A 15,088-nucleotide genomic window follows, 5' to 3' on the forward strand; every position below is an offset into this window, starting at 1 on the left:
TCATTCATTCTTTTACATTTGATGTACCGCCTGTCCCCTACATCTAATACCTGAGGACAGTGTCCACAACCTTTGCAGAATGCAGCAAGTAAGAAACAGGAACGTTGACTAATTCTGAGCTGAAAATAAACTCAAATATTTGACTAATTGTGAATGTGTTGTAATATGAGACATTAAAACGTACATAGATCCCGAGCCTAGCTGTACTGCATTCCTATTTGTTCTAGGCACGTTAATAATGATTACATCACATATTAAATGTAAAATCTTCTGAGCTTGTTTTTAGAATCAAAACAATGTATTAACATTAACTTTAAAAGAGAACTTGAATAAAAAGCACATTGCATTTTATAATACTTGACCCTCAATAATGGTAAGCATTAAGTTACCAAAATGTGCAGGAAATTGTGTAAATCATGGAGCTGTTAATATGATTTGTAACATCAAGTGTAGCTGTGCCTATTTGTTAGTAAAATTATGCCTAGCATCACTGTATGCCTACTTTTAGAATGAATATGAACTGATGAATATGAACAGTACATTGTTGTATGTATTGTGTAGTTTATGAAATATGACTGTAGATGAAGATTGATTGATCGAATACATTTTTCGTATGATTATTTTATGTAAAAAGATAATTTGTAACAGTTGTAAAAGTTCCTTGGAACTAAAGACAACTCTAACAATAAATAAATAAATAAATAAACAAACAAATAAATAAATAAATAAAAGGCATACATTAGAATAATAAAAAGAAAGCCCAGATAAAACTGTGATGCCAAGCCGCGCCTTCTAATTTGCATATATGTCTTTGCTGTGATGGGAGTATGTTTTTCTCTAGAATTTCACATTCCCCAATTTGCATTTCTAGTACATGTTTACCAAAAATTCCAACTTGTCAGCAATAACGGAAATACCCCAACAACAAGGGAAGACATAAGGAGTAACTGTGGTTCAGTGTACGTTGGAGCATAGTGGTAGGTAATGGTGATATAATGAAAACCTGTCTATCAAAAGAAAGTAACAAATAAATGAAAATTCATGATTGTGAAATTGTTCACATCAGATTGGATAGATCAACATACAACAGTAGCAAATAAATTTGATGCGCTTCTTTGCAACCACATAATATTCATTAGCACCCTTTGTGGGGGGAGCAGCCAATCAGGTTCCATGGATCGCGGGCTGAATCCGCTAATCTCAGCAAGCATTCCATGGAACCCGCAGGATGCTTCCCCCACCCTGCACCGCCATCTTCCCCCACCCCACCCTTCTTTTTTTTATATCCCCAACTCCCCTCCCCAGCCATACTTACCTGATCGTAACGGCAGTGGTGGCTGCGGCTGCCGCAGCTTCTCTCCATCTCTGTTTGCCGGCCGCCCACCACGGAAATGGAAGAGAGACTCCATAAGGAGCCCCACCTTCCTTTTCCGTGGCAGACATCTTACTGCAGTGTCCCGTTCATTCATAGAAAAGACCCCTCTATCAGCACCACGGGTTACCGGATGGCATTACTAACCTGTTCCATGGGCTATACCGGGGGGGGGGGGGGTAACGTCCTGATGCACTTGTTAAACTCCTTTATCCCTGGCTGCCAGGCTGTTACCCCTTGTAGTATAGCCTGTGGGGTTACAAACACCATAGAAGTGGCAGACTACTTATGTAAACAAGACATACATGGCCAGTCTTGCTACTCTATAGCCAGGGATCGGGAAACGATGGTCAGCAGACCCTGCTGGAGCAACAGTCAGAGAATGCCTTGGACCACACTATCCTAGTTCGCTTCTCACTGTGCTCGCTCATTTCTAATTGTCTTTCAACCCCGATTGTTCTTGCATTCTCACCCTTTTTCTTCCCAATCCACCCCTCCCTCCTATTTACCTTTCATTGTATTCTCTTCCTCTGCAGTGCTTAGAAACGTACTGAATGTGGTGTTAAGCACTATAGAAGAAATATACACTAACACATTCACCCATAGACACGTGGGGTAGCGACTGATTACTAAGGGGGTTGTTATGCGTTTGGCATTATTTAACATGATATGTCTGCATTCCGCAATTGCCATTACCTCTTGGGGAAATCTGAGGCGAACCATTGGATTTAGAAAGTTTACCACTGCAAAAGCGGTACAAGAAGGGTGCACCCTAGGAAAACGTGAACGACCCCATGCTGGTAGTAATTACAGCTAATCCATGAGTGAAATATAGGAAACTCACAGGCTGCCGTTTTAAAACCAGGAAAAAAAACCATTCTGAGTCAAGCACACTAAGAGGCATCCGGCAGCCGCCACAGCTACAAACAGAACATTACATGGGAAATGCAGGATGCACTGGCAGATTTGTCTTCACTACTGAAGTTGTGTGTTTAGGGGTTTGTCTCTGGCTGGAAACAGCCTTGTCACCTCATCATCTTCTTCCATCCCCTAATTATTTGCAAAGAAATGTACTCCCTCCCCCCTTCCTAAATCTCGCCCCACGCCCTGTTCCCCGTAGAACATGTTCTGCTCATCTCCTCCTCTTCCATCCAATCCCTCCTCACCTTCCAGAAGCTCACGATCCTTGCAGCTTCCCCTTGCTAATCTCTTCCTCTTCCATCAGCTCTCCCAACCTCTCACCTTCTACCGTCTCTCCCAACTTCCACAAACCCCACCGGCCCTCTCAGCGTCGCCTTGCAACTCTCTACATTTTCCATCAGTCCCAAGTCTCTCTCTTTACATCCACTCTCCTCTTCCTGTAGCTAAAGCTCCGCTTGCCACAGCAAAGCCAGAGCAAAAGAAAAACAAGAAGTGCAGTGTGGGGCCATCAATATAGCAATCTCCCTCTCCCATCTGCCACCCCCTTTACCTTCCATGCGCTCCCCTTCACTCCCCACATTCACTTTCCATCCAATCCCCGCTGCAACCATTCCCATTCACCACCACTCCCATGCAGTACAAACACACACACCCACAATCTATTGTTGGGCTTGGTGGGGGGAAGCATTGATGATGCCTCCTCTCCCAGGCAAGCCCTTAGCAATGAGACCCCTCTATATCAGTTTTAGTACGCTCCAAAAATGCCTGCCGGAACACCTTGGCCACTCCCAACTGGCCCAGAGGAAGGCCTCGGGGCCTGGCACCTTGTTATGGAAGACAGACCCCGCACCCTGAATACAGCAGGAATAGGAAATATTGGTTCTTTAAAAAAACTACATTTTGCTGCACAAAATTCTATTTATTTCTGGGTTTCTGTGCCCCATTTTTTATTGAGAGGGCAGGGGAGAACTAGGATACAGGAGAAAGATACAGGAAACAAGAACAAAAGCGACAGGATATGTAACCAAGATCTAGAGAGATACCCAATAATTTGGAAACTGCAACTGCTTCTTTGTTTGTTAACTATGAATGGACACTATTATCATGAGTGGAGCAGCACTAGTCTAGTAAACTAAGAGTGAGACACTGCTAACTGAATCACTTCTAGTGACTTCTAATTGTGGATGATAGGGCACAGTGAGATTGAAAGAGTTGATCAGAATCACAGACTTTGGTTAAGTGGTAAAGCTGGGATTTGAGCCTGGTCTGAAATGCAGGTGCTTGGCCACTTATCTTCCCAGCTCCCATTAGCTCAAATATATGTGTTGATTTTTGAGTTTGAAGATCTAAAATAATGTTTAGTTTTATAGAGATGGCTTTAACAGTACACAAGCCACACAATAAACCAACCTGACAATACATAAATCATTGTAGGAGGATCTATGAAGATTCTTCGAATTTGTTTTGCTGAATGGCAATTTTTGCCATATTCGTTTTTTCTGATTTTACTGCTTTTTTTTTTTTTTACAAAAAAACGTGGAGAGAGAAGCTCTTTATGCCCTTCCACCCCTCACCTCCCCTTCCTATATACCTTACCCAAACTTAGCATCTATATTTTGGTGGTAAAAAAAAGCGGCAATGAATACAGCAACAAAAAAACATCGTCAAAATTGCCATTCAGCAAAAGTGGGCGATATGTTGCAGGATTGTGTTGATAAAAAGATAGTATAATTGTTGTTTAATTTTCCGTCTCCTGAAGGGAAGCCTACAAGTTCCTTCCAAAATGCGAAATATTGAGAACTAGCTAAACATCTCCAACAGAAACAAATTGAAATAAAATGCACACACATGTTCAGTTTGTTTTGAACACCTTTAATTTCTAATCATCCCACATCACACTTCAGATAGCTATGTAAAAAATTCTGAGATAAAAAGGGCCACATGCAGTAGTCACTTCCAGTTACCTCTTCTCACCACTACTCACTTCCCATTGGATATGGTCTGCTCAGAGGCGTTACAAACTAATTAAGACCTCACTGGGAGGCTGTGCGCAGCCCCACTTGTTTGTCTTTGAGGAGAGAGATGCAGAGCAGGGGTCCTGTCGGTATTTGCTCCTTGGATGCCTGCTAAATCCACCTGTGGCTGGAAGGTCCAATTAGTACAGTGGCCAGGATCAGGTCCTGGCTGAGAGCGTTGCTAAGGAGACACCATGGCTTTTAGGGTGTCATATGTCCAAAACACCTTCAAGTAAAAAGGTCAGCCATGTATTGCCTCAAACTGCACTTAGGCCACTGTTGCCAGCACCCATAGCAGGGCCATTGTTGAAGTAAAAAAAAACAACTGAGAAATGATCTCATGCGGGTTGTGCCGGGGATTGTGTACGAGTGGCGGCAGGAGACTATAGCCACCTGAAGTGTGATTATGCCTTTTCTGGCAATGTGCTTCTGGGAAGTGAAGCCGGTGTATTTGCTGGACCTCAGTGGTCTCAGGGTCTTTGGCAGCAATAAGCTAGCTACTGGGCTCTCTGTAGCATAGGTGAGCAAATAAAACATATCAATGTTCTGCATTTGTGACCATGTCATCAACTGTGCTCATGAACACAGCACAGATAAATCAATGTGCCATCATACCAAACACGGCCGATGATGTCAATAAATGGTCCTCCAGGTAATGGCACAGCTGCGTGTCACAGTCCATAGTGTCAAACGAAGAGACATTGCCATTCCCTGATGTTATCTGATTATGTCTTGCATATTATGGCGAATTACAACCAATAGGACACGTCTATCCAAGGAAAGGCTGTGTACAATATCTGCTTATTCTTTAACTCATTGGGAAAGGTGGCAGACCTTGTGAAGTTTTCGTTACCCCAGGGTTTTTGTCCTGTCTTGCCTTCTCAGTGTCTAGCCATGATTTCTGAATAGTGAGACAATAAGGTCACTCCAGCCTCATGAATTTGTTGTTCAGTTGTATTTGAGATGTATTCGACAACCACTTGGGCTACTCAGGCGACTAGTGCTTAGATGCTTTTTGCATCTTCTGGAACACTTACCTGCCTCTTGCCTATATCAGGTAAGAGTTGCTCAGCATTTCTTCAGATACTTCCCCGGCTTCTTGGCTTTGTCAAGTAAGTGTTATCGAGGTTCCTCATCAACCCTATGACTTTTTCAGGCAAGGGTTTCCTCTGAGACTTCACTACCGCCATGGCTTTGTCTGGCAAGCAATCTTTATAAACTGCAACACTCTCTTGGCGTCCTCAGCTGAGTCTTCTACAACCTCTTGGTTTTCTCAGCCAACCAGTTGATGAGGGACAGCATTAGACTCTTTGATTCACCGCAGACTTCATCAACATCTTGACTTTATCAGGCAAACATGTCCTCTGAGGCGTCACCAGACTTTACCAGGACATTGCTTACTTAAGAGAATTCCCCAGCCTCCTTGCTTCGTGGGACCAGGGGAGCCGACTATTCGGGTGCTCCGGGGCCCGGGCCTCCACTGGGAAAGGCTATTTACACAAAAGTCCCTATTTTTAGAATGTGACAGGTTTCTTTTGCCACCGCACCCCCCCGCCCCACACACCGGCTACCCCCTCGGAAAACCAATAGCCAGCATCCCTGCGTGGGCCAAGCGTTCTTCCAAATCTTCACCAGCCTTGTGGGTTTGTCAGCAAAGCGTACCTCAGAAACCTCACAGAAGCCCCTTGGCTTTGTCTGCCAGCATTGTGCACATCTTCAGTACCATTTTGGCTGTGTTAGGCAAGTGTGCCTCAGTATATCTTAGCATGCTAGGCTTCTCAGGAGCTGCACAGTCCAATGTGCTTCGGTGCTGCTTCTCCCTCAACGGGTTGTCCGCAGTTTGTGGTTCATGGTCAACATTATGTCTGGTGTAGCTTCCGGTCGGCTGACTGCCTTCCACTTCTGTGTTCATCTTTATATAGCCTGTTTCTTGGAAATGAATAGGTATAAGGATATGCTTCTTTATAGGTCTGCCAATAATTGGTTTAGTATCTTTCAGCAATGCCCTCTTTTCCAGCATAGCTTAAGCTATCTGCCCTATAATATGCATGGGATAATAAAGGACATAGTAGTTCAGTCGCCATTTTGGACTTCCATATTGAAGTTAGTCCATACTGCAAGTGTGAGGACATTTTTTTTCTTTCTTCCATACATTAGGGTGATTTGCCACAGTATTTTCATTACATTGACCCCAACCATAGGAGCCTCTCCTGATCGATCAAATGTACAGTACTCACAAAGAGGACCAACAAAGTTTCATTTTGTGTAATGACTATATATGTTCTGTCTCCTAAACAAGTGATAGAACGGAGGGTGTAGGGGCTGGGGGCAACACTGACAGATCAGAGCACAATACGGTTACCTCTACCCACACACATGTAATGGCCACTTCTGCAAGATAGCCAATGCAGGTCTGAGTGGTTGTAGGCAAACCAGCAAACCCCCATCTGTGGCCACCGCCAGTCAGCCACCCCTCGTGGTCAGTATTCCATATATACCGGTATCCACCCTGTCGCTATATACCTGCATGTCGATATGTACGTCCGCACCGTACTGCTCAAGTTCCTGGTCTCAGGCGCTTTTACTGATAACCACCATATCACACCACTAAACTAATTCTCTACTATACACCATCATTCAACTAGAACGCAGCTATACCCCTGATAGTTCGGCCTAGCTGTTCACATATGAACACGACCCCAGGAACACCTCATCACCCTAATAAAACGCAGCTAGCTGAGCACATTCCGGCTAGCTGCTCACATAGGCGTTCCTCAGGCCTAACGCAGCCAGAACCCAGTCTGGGTGTCCTCCCTCCAGACTGCACACATCCAACTGATTTCCTCAGCACCACACCTATCGCTAGGCAGCAGCTATCACCCAACAACCACACCAGCTGCACACATATCCGGTGCACCCACGCACCATACGACACTCTCTCTCTCTACTGACTTGAACTACGGTTCCCGAGGGCGTTCAACCTACCAACGCTTTGAGGTCATACCAATGATATATAAGGCGCTATATAAACGCCAAGTAACATAATAGTAACAGTTTAATTTCCTGCTGCGTGTAGGGGAGAACATCACACTGAGTGGTTTATGCCATGCCAAACCACTGTGTGTCACAGTATCATCAGGATGACTGTGGCATTTTACTGATGCCTATCATATGGACATTCAGGGAGAGGAGGAATAGCCCAGCTCACCCAGGAATGGCAGGGGACTTGATAGGTGATATGAGTCCCTCCTCCAGATGCAAACTCCACTTCTAACTGGACCCATCAATGTGTTGTGTTCCAACTCCAGGCCATGGAGGCAGATCGCCTTTCCCAGGGGATGTTAAATGGCATCAGTACGGGGCCTTGCATCATGTTGCCTTGGAAATGGAGGACACAACACAGGTGGTGAGAGAGGTGGCAGGGGCAATGGGCACGTGGAACGGAAGACGGGTAGAAGAAACCAGTTCCTCTCCATTGAACTTCCTGGTTATGTCAAATGCTTTCCAAAGCACGAAGATGCAGAAGGTGAAGGAGGAGACAAGCCATCCATTTGCATCATGCCCCAGACCACAAGTCGCTTGCAGAATACCACTTACCATATAACTGTGGAGTTGGCAAGGAACTCAGAGTTAGCCTACCAGAGGCAGTGGCGGAGGAAAACAGCTACGTTGAAACAGATATTGGAGGGTGTCTTGGGTATTGGATTAGGCAGCGGGTGGTGGGTGTGGATGATATGAAGGGTGTTAGGCCAGAGACGGGGAATGGGGTGTGTGTGGTGTGATTGTGTGTGGTTAGGGAATGAGATATGGGGTTTAATGTGTGCTGGATTGGGAAGATGATGCAGGGGTATTGGGTTAGGAAATGACACTCACTTGCATTGGGCAGTTTTTTTTGTTTACATCAGTGGGGCATTTATAACTCTAATTACGCCATTAATTCTCAGAAGACTGCTTCGAGGACACAGTTGGATGTTATTGCTTGATAAAGCTAGCTGAAGGAGATCCCAGGAGAATGTGTTTTGGGTGGGGAGAGGGGAAATGAGTGGGTGGGAATGGCCATAGGGATTAGGGTGACGATGGGCAGTCAATTGGGCGGGGGTGATAAATAACCAAACAACGCCTACAAGCTGTTTTCCTACTCATATCCCACTTCCCTCCTAACTGTACTCCAATGCAATCATTTCTGCGTATAGGTGGTGCTCCAGCACCACCTAGTACCCACAACAGAAAATGGCCTCCCTTGCCTGGGGGTTGACAGAGAGGACATAGCAATGTGGATACAGTGCGCTGTCCTCACAGTGTGGGGAAGCCAGCAATGCCATACCAGCTGGTTTGGGTAGCACACATTTTTGTTTAGCCTGGGCAATAGTACAGGAGGGCATCAAACCTGGCTCGGGACCATAGAGCATGTGAGATGGGACATGGCAAAAAGTACACCTGCCATTTGTTAAACGTTCCTTTAACTGCAAAAATCTAGCACAGTTACTAACTTGAGGAGAGGTGGTAAGTCAGTGCAGATGGAAAAGCAGCGCTCAATCTCAGCCTCTGGGAGCTGGAGGCGAAGTGTGCAAGGCCAACCTGTAGAAAATGAGTATTTCCTTATTGCTGAGTATTTCGGGGGATGGTTTCAGCGTCTGCACAGCTGCATGCCTTCCCTTTCTTCTCCCCTTCCTCTGTGCTGTCTTCTCGCATTCTGTAGCTCCAGCTCCCCAACTCCCTCTACAGCTACCAAGAGCTCAAGCACACGTGTATGTGCAATCCTCTGATTCCTTGTGTGCGCCCACTTTTTGTGTCTATTTTAAGACGCTTTTCACATGTGCCTGAGTTGGCCTCATTACTGCCACCTTTTGCTGGAGGGACGTTTGGGAGGCATTTACTCTGATATATTCAGGGAGTGTTCCAGCTCGCAATTATGCACTATCGATCACCTGCTGCATTTTTAATTGCTGCATGCAATATTTTCAGAAAACCGCATGCAGGAAATAGTGCAGGCATTACAGACTGCTTAGCAGGTGCCCAGTCATAACAGGGGGTTTTGTTGTATCGCCTGCTTTTACTGCTACCGACAAACTCCCAATTTCATTTATTTATTTATTTGTTTAACAATTATATAGTGCGCCAAGCCCTGAGGCATCAGGGCGCTGGTTACATGGATAGCATGTAGATAGAGAGGGTTACAGAGATGCAAAAATACAACAATACAGTTACAGGGATACAGAAGTGTAGAGAGAGATACATGCAGACATAATGGTACATAAGGTGGCATGTACTGGTACATAAGGGGAATATACTGGTTCATAAGGGGGAATATGACCCACTCACTGGCCCACATTAGCAACTGAGACTCAAACACTATTCAGTGACCCACCCAAGATTTTATTGTTTTATTACTTTTGGAGGGACACAACAGGACACAGCAGCAATGTTGGAAGGCTGCTGGCACTCAGGACAGGGCGTGCCATAAAAGAGCGGGCACTGAACCGTGCACAGCAATGCCAAGCAGATCACAGCAAATTTTCTGAATAGAGCAGGCACCACTCCCCTGCTAACAGTTTTGTTGGGGCAGGTAGCACTCAATTTACAACAGTGATATGATAACATTCGAGACTTGGCTGCAAACAGGCGTAAACATCCAGCCAAGTCGCAACCAGTACATCTGATTAAAGAGCGGGCAGGACCTGCCGCAGTCCGTCCGTCTCACTAAAGGACAGGCCGGCCACAATGGCCCTGGCCACCTTCCACATTCAGCTGCCAAAGTAAAGGGACTTGGACAATAGTGGGAGTGATTGGCGTGTTTGACTAGTATACAGCAATTGTGTACACCTGTACCAGGCAACACACACACCCAACATACACACACCCTCACATCCACTATGGCCCTGGACCAAGATTGAACAAGTGCATGCACTCGAATGTATATGTGGCCAGCTTTGGGGGCGGCATTTTGTATTTTCTGTTCGCTTTTTGGAAGAGCATTCGAGGCAGCTTCAGAGTGCTTGCAATGTACAACAGGGGTTACCAATTACAGTAGCAGGTGTATTTGTATTTATCTGAAGAACGTGGATGTCAATTTCGATCAGAAATCACTTACAATAACATTTACAGATTACAAAGGGTGTCTGCACAGTAGCACAAACATGACAACAATTGGAGAATCAGTTAAAAAAGGGTGTAAAAAAGTGGACCAGGACAAGAAAAAATATATTTATATTCATATATAAATATATAAAATAAGAAGACAGGTCACTTACAAAGAGAACATTAAAACTTACGGGGCAAATGCTTCAAACTAAAGAGGAGTACTATTTAAATATACCAAATGACATGATTAAGTGTCACTGGAGGCAATGGTGGAGTCAGGTTATTAATATTATTATTATTATTAGGGTGTTTAGTGAGCGGAGGCCTAGCCTCTGGAAGCAACGCAGCGCTTTACAATCATAGGGTGAAGAGCAAGGTTAGGGAGCAGAGAAACAAGGGAGTGGGGATCTAACAACATGGGAAGAGCAACTCTCATTAATGGGGTCTCCAAGTAACCAGGAGAGGACACAGTGGGGATCTGATCACCCAGTCTCAGGTATGGTGGGGAGTGGATGGTGTATGGACATCAGTGTTAGGGAGGAGCCATTCCTTCTTGAACTGTAGAATCGAGGGAGCAAGTCAAATTCTGATGGGGAGGAGGTTTCAGAGTCTTGGGGAGTAGACAGAGAAGGCCTGTCTTCTGGTTGTTTCCTTCCTTCACTGGCTTAGTTCAAGTCTGCACATGTCCCTACATCTGGTGGACTGTAGATCTCCAGAGATGCTGAGTTTCTCAGTGAGGTAGCTTGGGGACTTCAGGGTGACAGCCTGGTAGATGATGCACCAGGATTTGAAGATGATACAAGCTTGCTGCGTGAGACAGTGCAGTTTGATGAGGGTTGGATGATGTGGTCAAATTTGCAGATTCCTTTCTTGAGTCATGCTGAGCATGCATGGCACATCTCAGGGGAGACAGGGTAGTCACCGGAAGGCCTTCCAATGGGGCGTTGCCACCATCCAGATAAGAGAGGACCAAGGCTTGGACAGCAAATCTGCAGTTGTTTTTTAGGATGACAGCCCCGATTTTCCTCAGGAGAGAAAGTTGGCACCAATCCTTTTGTGTCTTCTTTGCTATGTGCTGTTTGAAGGAGAGGTGTCTGTCGATGTCAAACCCAAGGGACTTGGCACAGATGGCCAACTGGGATGTGAAGCCCTCGAGGTGCATAGCGGAGAGCCAGGTCTGGCTGTCCAGGTGTTCAGTGTTGTTGGTTAGCAGTAGGAATTCAGCCTTTGAGGGGTTGACCTTCAGGTAATTTCTGGACATCCACGCCTGGATCAGTGAAAGGCAGGCTTGGAATCTGTGGATGTCTTTGATGGAGGATATCGTGAGGTAGAGCTGTGTGTCATCTGCGTATTGATGGATGTTGTGTGGAGCGAGGTGGCTTCCAAGCGGTTCCATGTAAAGATTGATGATCACGTAGGAAAGGATGGATCCTTGTGGGACCCCATAGGAGATGGGTACAGTTGGTGATCTGGAGGAATCCATTTGTACAAACTGGTGTCGAGTAGCATGTTACGATTTGACCCACCAGCCTAGGACGATCTTGCTGATCCCCATGCAGTGATGTAGATTGTTGGTGAGTGTCTGGTGATCTTATGTGACACATTCTGCTCAGTGGTCAAGGAAAACCAGAAGACAAGGATGGCCATCAACAAGGATTTTAAGGGCATCGTCAATCATCTTGATGGTAGCCATTTGTGTGCTGCATCTGGGTGCATAGCAGAGAGCCAGGTCTGGTTGTCCGGGTGTTTGGTGTTGTTGGTTAGCAGTAGCAACATAGTCTTGTAGGGGTTAAGTTTCAGTTAAGCACTGGACAACCACGACTGGATCAATGAGAGGCAGGCTTGGAGATTGTGCATGTCTTTGATGGAGGATATCTTGAGGTAGAGATGTGTGCCATCTGCATATTGGTGGATTTGGATGTTGTGTGGAGCGAGGAGGGTTCCAAGTGGTTCCATGAAAAGATTGAAGATCAGGGGGCAGAGAATGGATCCTTATGGGACTCCACATGAGATGATGGGTAGAGTCAGGAATCTGGAGAAATCCTTTTGTACAAACTGGTGTCTAATAGCAAGTTTAGATTTGAACCAGCTGAGGATGATCTTGCTGATCCCCATGCAGTGATGTAGATTGTTGGTGAGTGTCTGGTGGTCTACTGTGTCAAATGCTGCTGACAGGTCAAGGAGAACCAGAAGGCAAGGATGGCCATCATCAAGGATTTTAAGGGCATTGTCGGTCACCTTGATGGTAGCAATTTCTGTGGTGCATCCGGATCGGAAGCCAGATTGCCAGGACTGAAGGAGGTTATTGGCTTTGATGTGTTTGAAAAATTGCATAACTACTGCTTTCTCAACTCTAAGGCAGCGAGGATGGGGAAAGGGCAGGGGAAGCTTTGTTTATTATGGGCAGTGGGTTTAAGTGGAGTGCGACGAGTAGGGTGAAAGAGTGGAAGCTAGAGGAGGCACATGGGGGTTTGGGATAGTGAAGTTTGTTGCAGAGGAGGATCAGAGAGAATGAGATGATGAGTAAACTGAGATACAATTAACCAGGTCCTTAGGAGCAAGATCCTTGATAGCTTTGTAAACTAGACACATTAACTTGATAAGTGAACAGTTATGCATGTATAGTCAACCAGCATCTTGGTGGTAAGTAAATGTGAGGGAGAAAATGGGTATGTTGTAGAGAGTGTGATTATCAAAGTTGAGGGGTTTGTCCAGAGGGAGGAAGCACAAGGGAGGAAGGTCAAGGAGTTGGCATTTGGTAATAGTCAAGGTTGCCCAGCACGAGACTGGAGATAAACATTTTTGTAGAGTGGTTAGTAAGGAAAGGACACATTTTCCTTAATTCTAGGAGGTTCATACAAGCAGCAGAGGCAGTGGTAGTGATGAATTGTTGCAGTTGTAGGTTGCTAGCAAAAGCATAGAGGACCTAAATATTGCAACACGTGGATCAGGGAACAAAACCATCAGGTGGGAGAACATAGGAGAGTAGGGATGGCATTGTAAGGTGGGATGAAGATGACTTCCACTTTTGAAGAGTTCAGCATGAGACAGCGGAGGGCCATCCAGTGAATTGCAGCGTGGTAATCCGTTCAGAGGTGGCTGGGGTGAAGGAGGGAAAGGAGAAAAATATGTGTGTGTCATCAGCAAAAAGGTGATAGTGAAAGCAAAAGGATTAGATAAATCTTCCTAGGGCAGAGCTATAGAGTATGAAGAGCAGTGGACCAAGGACTGATTCTTTGGAAACACAGATAGGGAGAAGTGTGGGGTCAGAGGTTGGCACGTTCTAAGGGATTTTAAAGGATTGACCTTCCAGGGTCAGGGGCGATCTAGGCAAGAGCAGATTTGGGAAACCCAAGGTCCTGGAGAGTGAGGAGAAGAGAGGAGTTGTTGATAGTGATGAAAGCGGTAGTAAGATCCAAAAGGATGAGTGTGAGAGAGAGTTTGAAGTGGTGAGCATTATAGACAAATCGGAGACATGCATGAGCGTAGTTTCGGTGAGGTGTTTACTAAGGAAGCCAGATTGGAGTGGATCTCCAAGACGACCCACTCGAGGACTTTTGAATAATGGGGAAGGAGAGAAAATAGGCAATAATTTGCTGGGACACTTGGGTCAGCACAGGGTTTCTTTAATGGGGGTAAGACAGTTGCAGATTTGAAGGAGGCAGGGAAGAGTCCAGCAGGGGGATTAAAGAGCTCAGGGAGATTGAGACTATGTCTTTGATCATTTGGAGAGCAAAAGTGTCGATAGCAGTGCAAGATGGGTCGTCACTGTGAAGGATGGGTGATAATTCAATAGGACTGGTATGAGATAAGTAGGTGAGAGTAGAAGAGGCAAGGGGAGATGTCGTGGACAGAAGGAGGTCTTGGGAGGGAGAGAGAGGAGGGCTGTGAAACTGTCACAAATTGTAGAAATGTATAAGGAAAAGTAGTGAGCAAAGTCATTAGCAGAAAGGGAGGAGGCAGTGATATTAGCTTGGGAGGTGTGATCAAAGATTGGAGGTAGATAAAGGTTTGTGGGAGTGATTGCACAGGGAGGAGATTACGTTTGTGAAGTAGAAGGATTTGCAGAGTCACATGCAGTGCTTAGGCCAGCAAAGGGATTTTTGTAGAGTAGATGTGGGTAGGTGCTTGTAATTTGCGCCAGCATGTAAGTTCATAGTGCATGTTTGTTTTGAGTTTCTGAAATTCAGAGGTCCTCCAAGGCTGAAGATGGGACAGGAAGATGTGAATTTGGGAGCAAGATAGTGGTGGTCAAATGGAGTCATAAGTGCATAGTGAAAGTCAGAGAAAGTGCGGTCAATGAAAGAAGCATGAATAGGGGAAAAAGACAGGAGAGAGGACCTCACATCATCAAGGTAAGGGGCAAGAAAGTCCTGCCTTAATTTCCTTTAAATCATTCAAGAGGGGAGGTGACGAGTAGAATGTGGAGGAACAGAGATTATGATTATGATTGATTATTTATAACATGCTTAATACCCAGAGGTTTCTAAGCACGGACACAGGGATTGAACCTGTGTTGCTTCGCAACGTCTTGCTTCCAAGTGGTCAGAGATAGAGGGAGTCAATGTGGAGGTCAGAGGAGGAGAATGAATTAGAGAGAAATACAAGGTCAAGAGAGTTCCCACCAGAGTGGGTAGGCTGGGCGTGGATGAAGTAGGTGAGTGGTCATATAGGAGGGAGTTAAGTTCAAGGCAGGTGG

Source organism: Ambystoma mexicanum, chromosome 8, assembly GCF_040938575.1.
Source record: "Ambystoma mexicanum isolate Mex_15411 chromosome 8, UKY_AmexF1_1, whole genome shotgun sequence".
In the NCBI taxonomy this organism is placed as follows: domain Eukaryota; kingdom Metazoa; phylum Chordata; class Amphibia; order Caudata; family Ambystomatidae; genus Ambystoma; species Ambystoma mexicanum.